The sequence below is a fragment of the Parasteatoda tepidariorum genome, chromosome X2, assembly GCF_043381705.1.
Source record: "Parasteatoda tepidariorum isolate YZ-2023 chromosome X2, CAS_Ptep_4.0, whole genome shotgun sequence".
In the NCBI taxonomy this organism is placed as follows: Eukaryota; Metazoa; Arthropoda; class Arachnida; order Araneae; family Theridiidae; genus Parasteatoda; species Parasteatoda tepidariorum.
In genome coordinates, this window is record NC_092215.1 from 47821855 (window position 1) to 47832554 (window position 10700).

Here is a 10700-nt window from a genome sequence, read left to right on the forward strand (position 1 = left end):
GAACTAAACCGCATGGAAAGAAAAACCACAAAAACCTCCCACGGTTAGCCTGACGGTAAGAGGACTGTAACCCATGATCCGTCTACCACTGAGGATATTTTTGCAGCACTGTAGTCGGTGCGTGCCGGGTAAGGAATTAGTATCGACCAGCCATCCCTGGAATTCGAACCCGGTTCACCTCATTGGAAGGCGAACGCTCTATCCCCTGAGACACTACGGCTCTATATGAACTTTTTAATTATTTACGCTTATAGTGGTGGGCAATATTTTTTTAACAATTTTGCTAAGCCATAAAACATGAATTTCGTAAAAAAAAATTTAAAAAAACATTTCCACGAAGTGAAGTAAATTAGCAATTCCGGATTTAAAGTTTTTGTTTTATATTTGTCTGTGATCACACAGAGACAACTTTTTATAGGCTTGAAAGCCGATTTTCACGACACACCTTGACATTCATTTTTTTTATTTATTTAGCATTCCAATGTAAACAAGCATTTTAATGATAGCGGCATTCATGTCAATGACTTCATATAGTAAAAATAAATTAGGTCAATTTCCTCGAATATTCTATTTCATTTGCGTCTATTATAATTCCTAAAGCAACCCAAGATGTATAAGTGTGGTTAGCCTAGGGCAGAAAGAAACGAGTTGTCTACATCCTGAGAGTTGGGCAACATAAGTGAATGTCATACTTACTAAAAACAGAGTGTTAGTGATTAGCTGCAACAATTTACAGATAAATTTTTAATTGTGTTTTTAATTGCTCCTTATCAGGTAATTATCATGTGTTTTTTAATAATTTCTTTAATAACAATTAGTTTTGTTAAAAAAATAAATGATAATTGATAAATATTGAAAGTGATTCAAACTAAAATAGATAGGCTGGAAAAATTGTAATTTCTGAACAGAGCCGTAGACAGCAACCGGTAACAGTTTTTGCGTCTTCTATTGTATATCAAACTTAAAGAGCTTTTCGAGACCAGTTTAAGTTTCAGATAATATACAAATCCACCGCACTTGTCTTCGGATAGTCAAATTTTACAGTGAAGAGGAGATTGAAAATTTTAATAATGTTTTTTAAAACAACATAACTCGATAACTTCATAAGTTTTTTACTTAATTCAATTAAACAGTGTATGTTATTATTGTAGTTTCAAATACACTTAGTTATTTTCGATCGCGTTTATTGGTTTCGATTAATTAATTGATAAAAGCGTACCTAAAGGCAATTTTTAAATCAATATGTCGTCAATTTGTTAAAAAAAATTAAGAAAGACATTCGTAATCAATCACAATAATACTTGGCATTCAGTTCAATTTTTAGGTAAACCGGATTAAAATTTAAAGAAGTTATAGAACTCATAATTAGCAAATGAAACTAATGATATTTAAAAGAGAAAAAATTTTAATCTGGAATTCATAGTTCGGCGCGCCTATAAGGTCCCCACTTAACATTTGCTGCAAATCTTATATAAGATTTGACAATATTGGAGAGAGTGATTTTTTTTAACTTTCTTTTTTTTAAACATGCAAAGTTTGCTTAAAATTCGTCCCTACTTGATATTCAAGTTTACTGTTTCGTTACTTTGGAAGATAAGAAGGATTACGTAGTAGCCATTTAACAGTTTTGAACGAAAAGAAATTAGCATGTTGAGAGGCAATAATAATACTTTTTTAACAATAATGTTTTACATTATCTCTATTCTAAAAAAAATTACTTTCTTTGTTGATAATATTGAATATATCTAATTTATACTTAACATAAAAGTAATAATGTTGGTATAATATTATTATTATTATTTTTTGACAAATTAATAATAAGTATATTATTTATACGTTTCCTTTGATACGCATTAGAAAAAAAAGGTTAGGGCATACAAAAAGTTTCTTTTAGGCCTCTATTTTGTAGACTAACATATACGGTAGATATATGTTAGTCTACAAAACAGAGCATGTAAAATTTTTAAGATTTTTTTACCACCGGTATATTTAAAACAAACAATTAATATATTAAATGCCTGAAAATCTATGTACACTAATGTATAATTATGTACATAACAATAACTATTGGAAAGTGTAAATTATACTTTTGAACAAACGAACATTTTTTTCCATTTTAAAAGTTACATTTGTTTTTATTTTATTTGAGTGCCTTCATCTTTTTAAGATATTTTTTAAATTTGTTCAATTAAATCAAAAATTTCGAAAAACTATTATTTTAATTTTCATGTTACTGAAACAGAAACATTTTGTTTTGTTGTTATAATTTGAGAGGTTTTTTTCTTCTTTTTTTTCCCCGTAAACCTTTGTGAACAATTTTGGGTCGTAATGTAAAATTTAAAATAATAAATAAATACGTGAGATTTGATAAAAGCAGTTTTCTGATAATTGTATTTACTAAAATATTTTCAGAATACAAACAGAATCAAGGCCAGACTAAGCAAGGTGTTAATAGTATTTCTCAATGTTAATAATAATAATTTCTAAAACCCAACAGATTGCGTTCTGCGCAGTAATACAAAAGTATTAATAATAATCAGTTTCCCCTATGGCACTGTATCATGAACATCTTCCTTGTTTTTGTTATTAAACATATTATGTTAAAGGCATTTGTAATGATCTAAAACCCCGAGATCATAAATGGGTTCGGTGAAATTGTAGAGTTTCTTATGTTCCAAAGGTTTCATGGATATTCTAAATAAGCCACTTCAATTGCAAATCAATATGAAAAAAAATTGCCTAAATTACTCAACCAAATCATCATGCAAACTTTACAATATATTGTTTTTATAATTGCTTGTAAATTCATAGTTTGATTTCACATTTAGAGTAACGAGCTGGCTGTAGTGCTAAAAAAAAATTATTAAAAGAAAAGAGTATATTCGAACTAAAACTTCTATATATTTATTAAAAAAATAAATCTCTTAATTCAATTTTCGTTTGAATCGTTAAAATTTTGCAGTAAGAACATAATTTTTTCAATTAAAATGTTTTATACTTATTGCAAATTTATTATCATTTTATAAATTAACTATTTTTCATACTTTTTCAAGTCATTATTTAATATTTTATGTTAACCCGCATTCGTCATTTTCTCGTCGTTCGCAATTAACGGTCCCTACAACTTTCAAGATATTCTTCATATAATAATGTGGTTATCGTCCTATAACGAACATTTTAGACGATTATATTTTCAATTTTCCTCATTTTTGGAATTTCTTTTATGTTTATCATTTTTATTTTTGCAATTTTTGAAGAAAGTTGCATTCAAGAGTTGGAATTCCTGTGTAACCGAGAGCTCTCCCACTTATTGGAACCATCTACATTATTCAATTCAGCGAATCTTTATTTATCAATTTATAATATGTATTACTCGATTTTTAATTAAAAGTCATAATTATAATGTACTTTTGAGCTAATTATTCAGTATCAGATTTGATTTTTCTGCAGATTCGTCTAGTAGTCCCCCCGCCTATACAGGGCAGCAGTATACTATGTACAATTTAAAGCAGATGTTCAAAGTGTCCGCCGTGTATGTCGAGGCAGGCTTGAGCACGCCGTGGATATGTCCAATAAAGTGTTTTTTTCTTGCACCGGCAGTGACGTCATACTTTGTTTTTCGTATTTTTCTCGTTAACTGTGGATCGTACAGGAACGTTTCTTTGGGCAGTTTTTATGTACTCCCAACGAGGAATCTAGCTGTGCAGAGTTTATTCGGTCGTTTTGGGACACCCTGAATAAATCTTCCTTCAAGGGGAGTGAGGTGATCAATTATTATATTCCCTTATACACCAACACCTGGAAGAGAGAAGACTGCCTCATGGATCAATTTAGTAGTCAGACAAAACGGACACAAACCACGCAGTGGTGGTTATTAAGAAAGATGTAAACGTTCGTTCTACTCTATTTTCGCACTCTCGTCCGAAAAGCAGGTATTCAGCTAATAAAAAATATATTAAAATTAAACAACTTCGATACATTGCTCAGAGCACTCTTAAGTATCTAGAGATTTAGCAACACAAATTGTCAGGTTATACACAGTTGGTAATTTATTTTTTATACCTAAAATGTTGAATTTTAAGCTTCAGTTTTACACGTAGTCAGGATCTATATATCGTGTTTGACTCTCAAAAGTAAAAGCTAAGCGCAAAAAATGCCCTCTTCATTAAAGTGAAAGAAAAACACATTTTAAGACCAATTTCAGAGGCTGTGTGTATTATTAAAAAAATACTTATTAAGCCCAATTTTTGAAGGTCACGCGCAAACCTTTCTTTCAGTTGTCATAGATTTAGAGTGTTAAAAATTAAATTAATACCAAAAATTGAATTTATATTAGAAAACTATATTAAAAATGACCATTTTCAGATTCTCTGTAGGAGCTAAGTTTTGAATTAAAAACTTATTACTTGGCAATAAATCATATATAGGCAGTGGGTATTAGACGCTTTATTACCAGAGAGCTTAAAAAATGATATAATAGTAAAAAAGAAAAAAGAATACAAATAACGTACATGTCAAATAATAACATGAAGAAATAATCACTGAGTAATTGTTGTTGTATATTTTTTTTATTCAAACTCTAAATAATAATAACTGACAGAATTAATGTATGTTTTAAGATCGATATAGTTTTTAAAAATTCAAATACTGTTAAACATCACTATTGTTAGGCATCAAAATTATATGCGGGAATTTACGTTCGTATTATAAGTAATATTTGAGCCACTACCTTATGGGACAGTGGACATGTTGGTTGAGGGGGTGGATAAAAGTGTACCATAAAGTGGGGTTACTTTGGGACTTTTTTTGATAACTTGTTTAATTGCAAGGTTGCGCTCTGAATGTTATATATATATATATNATATATATATATATATATGCACAACTCTTTTTTTTCCGCGTTAGGTATAAAAAATTTATTTCATATGATAAGGGAATTGCTTTTAAAAAAGAAAAGAAAAATATTTTTGAGTCTCTAACTCACCACGTAGGGTGGGGTAGCTCTCCGTCATCTTTTTTATCGCCTTAAACATTACTGAAGCCCACAGTAAATTTTCTGATAGCAAATAAAAACAGAATTTTTTTTGAATAACTCAAAAACTTTTCAATGTGTATTTTTTTTAATAAATTTCTTAGGGGAAAATTAAAAAATATCCGAAATAAAAGTATTAAATTTATTTTTATAGTTATAAGTAATTCTATTGTAGTTACTATTTCTATTAATTCTATTTCTATTATTATTAATTACAATTAATTATACAATTACTTAAAAATTAAACTTTAAATTCAACATCAAGCAAATTATTAGAAATTTCATTTGGAAGAGAGATTTTTTTTAAAATTTGCTATCTCTTCTACCAAATAAAATCAGATACTTCACTGTTCAGTATATAGGCCGTTTTTAGCCTCTACAAAAGAGGGTGCCGCTCCTGGAATAAACACCTACAAACATTCTTTTTAACGTACATTTATTGAAATAGTGAAAAGAAACTTAATAGTACAACATTAAGTATTAGTTCCTTGTGTTTCATCATAGGATTACACTATTTTATTTATCTTCCTTTAATATTGTAAATTGATATCAGCAAGCAATCTTCTTAACGTATTCTTCTTAACATTTGTTGAAATAGTGAGAAAAAAAGCAACTTAGTAGTTCAACATTAAGTATTAATTCTTTATGTTGCATCATTGGACTGTTTTATTTATCTTCCGTTAATATCCTGACCTCGGAAAAATCAGTTTGTCTTTACGGTTATGATTACAGCCTACAGTATGATAAACAGGAATGAATGACACATTATCCGAAATTGACACACAGTCTAAATCAAAAGTAAAATATTGTTGGTTATCATAATATATAAAATAAACTAAAGACATAAAGGTTTGAAATTATAAATAAAAATACGTTCATTATACTGGGAATCTGAATAAAAGAAAACAAAAAGAAGCATAATCAAATAAAAATAAAAAAAATTTTTAAATTATAAGTTATCACTGAAATGACAACTGTTTCAAAACCTAATTCTGCCCCGGAGACTACCAAAAAATTTCTAAAAGAAAAAAACCCTTTATTTTTGATATAGCTGGTTCCAGAAAACGTGAGTATCGCAAAATAACACCATTTAACGGAAATAGTTTAAAAACTTTAACGAATATTCAAATATGTCCATGAACATTTTATGGATAAAAGTTTCAAATTCTGAAGAATATCACATAATTTTTCAAAATTTCTCAAGAATTACTGAACAAATTATTCTGTAACTTTACATATTTCTCATTCAAATACCCTTCTATTACAAGCACCTTTTTAAGATATAGCCAAGAGAAGATTTAGGAGACCAGTAAAAATTACAAACATGAAAATATATTTTTGAACACGAAAAATAGCACTCAATTTGTAAATTTTACTCATACTACGTTATACAACAATATATTTCGCTTTGTAAACCAAACGTGTGTATTCACAAAGACAGGGGCTCCCATCAGGGGGGAAGGTGGGCGCACAATGCACCCACTTAAGGCTTGGGAGGGAATTTTTACACCATATAAAACGAATAGTTTGGGGGGGGGGGAATTTTGACGAGAGAATTTTTTTTTAAGTACATAAATAAAAGAAGCAGCGTAGCTCTATTTCGAACAAGCTAACATGGAAGGGGGAAGTTAGCAAATTTTTTTTGGGGAGGGGGATGAATGCGCCCAAGAGCTTGGGGGGGATGGGGGCCACTGCACAAAGATATGAATGTATCATCAGGAATAGAAGTAACAATTTTAAAAAAGGGGATTTCTTAAAAAAAAAATTATATAGGAAAATCAAAAATATTGCTTAATGCATATTTTTTAACATAATCAAAACTAAAATTATTTAACAATTAGAAACTTACCTTAATTAATATCTTATTTCAAATATTATTATCAAAAAAGTTAGGAAGATTCTAATAATAGATTAGTAATATCAAACTAACATATTTTATTTTCTCATTTACTGGACTAAATTGAAAATACAATTAAATAATCTTTGAAGTTATTTTTTAAGGAAACACATTCTTTCGCAATTATCAACTTTTTGTGGCCAACATCTATTACAGCCTAATCTGCTTCTACTTCTTTAATACATTTTCGTTCTATTCCAGTTACGAGACATTGGTTGCCTTCATCAATCATTGACTGGGGGTCAGGATAGCCTGGTTGGTAGGGCACTGGGCCCATGTCCAAGAGGTCGTGGGTTCAATCCCCGCCGGTTGAAGACTCTCCGTGTAGTAAATGGTGACTGGTGCACGCTAAATCTGGCGAGTCACAAAGTGCTCCATGTTCCCATAACAAATCATACACCTGGGGGTACTGATCTAGGAGTTTCCTTGTCTTCTGTATTGGTTCAAAATTACAAGGCTACGGAGCAGAACATAAGTAGTCGTAAACCCAAAATTGGGTCGGCTGTTCAACGACAGTTATAAAATCATTGACTTGGAAACCGTGGTGGCTCAGGGGATAGAGCTTTCGCCTGCCAATGAGGTGAACCGGGTTGGATTCCCGGTGATGACTGGTCGATACGAATTCCACACCCGGCTTGGACCGACCACAGTGCCGACTATCCTCAGTGGTAGACGGATCATGGGCTAGACTCCCCTTGCCATGGCAGGTCTTTGTGGTTTTTCCCTTCATGCAACGCAAATGCGGGTTAGTTCCATCAAAAAGTCCTCCACGAAGGCCAATTTCTCCCACTACTGGATCCAGGAGTTCCATTGTCATCTGGATTGGGTTCAAAATTATAAGGCTACGGAGTTGAACATTAGTAGTCGTAAATCCAAAAGATTGGGTCGGCTGTTAAAGGACGATTATAAAATCAAATAAAATCTAGGACTGTGAGCCTGATACTCTCCCATTCAAATCAGAATGTCTATAGGGTATAGATTGCGGTATATTTTTAAAACATTTTATTTATTCTAAAGTCTTTTGAGCTTTTGTGTTTACCTCGTAAGTTTTAATAATTTCTTGAGTAATGCAAACATCCAAAGCCTTTCCTTTTACAGCATCTTTGATAATTCTAATTCTCTTGATGGTGTTCAGGTTCATCCTTTATTTCTCAGATGTGACAATTCTTTTATTAGCAGAGAAACCTTTCAGGGAAGGCCCAGATTATCTTTTAATTCGAAAACTTCGTTCCAGAAATAATTAATAAGTTTTCAGAAATTTCCAGTCTAGTATGTCATCGTCGTTTACATAGAGATTCCGCGAATCTGTAACTTTATCAGCAGAATATTCAATTGTTACTTGAGGAAACATTATTGTCTTATGATAGCCAGTGTATGTTTTACAGATTCTTTACTCATTATGGGATGTAAAGTCTGTAAATTTTGTTTTCGAAAGGCAATTTCTCTAAAAGAAAATGGGCAAATATAATATAAAACTGTTTTGCGTCGGGTAAAAACATCTGCTTTCAAACGTTAACTGAGGGTTCCTATGAGCAGTTTACCCCTTTTCCAATATGAAGATATTTGGATATTTTGAAGGAAAAAAAAATTAGAACTATTTCGATTATATAGGATGTTTTTTAAGGTTTTAAAAATATTAAGACAATATAGGATTCACAGGAAGATTTTGCTCTGCTGTATCTTTTACCAAAATTGAATTTTTTGCTACATGTATCTTACTTTATATTAAATATTATTATTACTTTACTTACTTTGTAACTAATACCATAAATGCTACAAAGACCCTAAATAATTTCATTAAAATGAGAGACACACAAATTAAATTTTGTGATCTCTGTATGAGATTTAATTTTAACCAAAATTTTTCAAGATCAATCAAAATCAGCAGCTGTTTGAAAATATTGAATCATTAAAAGCTAGCCATGGCACTCTATTCGGAACTATACTTCTGTACAAATAGACAGACATCTGTACAAAAATATTGCATCGCAGGCTCTAAGGATAAGCAACAAAAAAATTAGCCATGGTTTTTAAATCGAAACTATATAGGATTGACTTCTAGTTCTGAACTTTATTTATGCTGACTCTTGTATAGAACGCGGCATTCATAATCTATCAAATTGTTACACCCTCAACCCCTTTTGTTACATAATCAATGATAAACTTTTTAGGAAATCATAATGTTTATAAGTTAAAAAATCTAATTTTTATAAATGTTAAAATTCTGGATCAATTTATTTTGTATTTTGCAGGAGAGCTAAAAAGACATTTCTCGCACTATGGACCGGAAGAATATATGTGGATTAATTTTAATTCTTGTTTTGGACGAAGTTTTATGTACCCCTCTAAGGGATTTTCAACTGAAAGAGCATAACATCTACAGTATTAGTGAACAAGAATCTAGACAATTCATAGGATCTAGTGTTCTAGGTGGTTTAATGTTGCCACTGTTTTTCACATTAGCTGTGTCAAGAATCATGTCTAGAATTCCTAGTACATTTCAGCGAATAATAGCTGCTCTAAGACCATCCTACAGATCTCTAACTGATTATCAATTTGAACAATTAGAGGAAACTCTTCAACGCTTGGAAAATTCTCATGCATTTAAACATTTCAGATGAAGACATTACCTGTGTGTGCTTAAGAGACACCATTTTTGTAATATACTATCTACCAATAAATATTTAGACACCAGTGACAGAAAAAGAAAACAAATTTATTCATATAGTTGATAGAGCCTCCCTGATAAATAAATACAGTCTCAACTCTCAACTGTATGCTTTCTATAAATCTTTATATGATGGCTAGAGGCATTTTTTTTCACTTAGCTTGGAAAAGAGTTATAAATTCTTTCACCTATTTGGAATGGTAATTGCACCAATTAATTTTGTGATTCAATTTGCTCCATAGTTTCTGGATATGGTTAAGGTTTGGACTATGGGCAGAGCAGTTCTTTTGGTTTATTCCATTGTCTCAGTACTAATTCATGGCGGATCAGGCAACATGAAAACTAGTGTTATTCTCCTGGAAATAACAGGGATCCATAACCTGAAAACTGTCACATCATAGGAAGCACACTATCATTCAAAAAAGTGGAATAAGCTTCAGCATTGAACTTACCCTGAATTTGGAAAAAGAAAAACACTAGGAGAAACAATCTCAGTCTATAATATCACCTCCAATTATATGCATGGGTTCTCAAATCATTATCTGTAGGTAGTGTATGAAACCCCAAAGAAGGATAATTTAAAAAAAGTAATAAAAAATCTTTTTCAAAAATGATTAAATAAAATTGGTATAAAATTATAGCAATGCATAAATTTCCTTTTTAAATGTTTTTTTCCTTCATTTTTATAATATAACTTATAAAATTCATCTTTCAGCATAATGTACCTCAAAATAAAAGTGATTTTAAACATGAACTTTTAAAAGTGAAAACTAGTGAATCCTTATGTGGTATATAAAGAATCAAACATGATTCAGATTGTTTAATGTACTTTTTTTGCAGTTGAAAAAATGTAAATAAAAGTCTATAGCGAATCGAACCTTGTTACCTTTCAATGATTTTATTACAATTTTTAAAAAAACAAACTTTGACAAAAAGAAAATTCCCTAAACTACATTTAATTAGATTACTTATTAATAGAATGAAAAGCAAACACTTAGCAGGAATTATCTTATGTAAAAACATAATAATAAAAAAAGATTTTTCAAAGTTAGTGAGAAATGAAGTTGTCTTATAAGAAGTTCAAGAGCAAAAACATACTGATA

At 30.5% G+C, this 10700-nt stretch overlaps 1 long non-coding RNA gene across 1 annotated transcript; it reads left to right on the forward strand.

The window, feature by feature from the left end:
- The first annotated feature begins 669 nt into the window (after positions 1-669).
- Positions 670-10474, forward strand: LOC122269975 (uncharacterized). The gene is made up of 2 exons (XR_006225521.2): positions 670-774; positions 9182-10474. It is a non-coding gene; the product is annotated as an uncharacterized lncRNA (long non-coding RNA).
- The last annotated feature ends 226 nt before the right edge of the window (positions 10475-10700 follow it).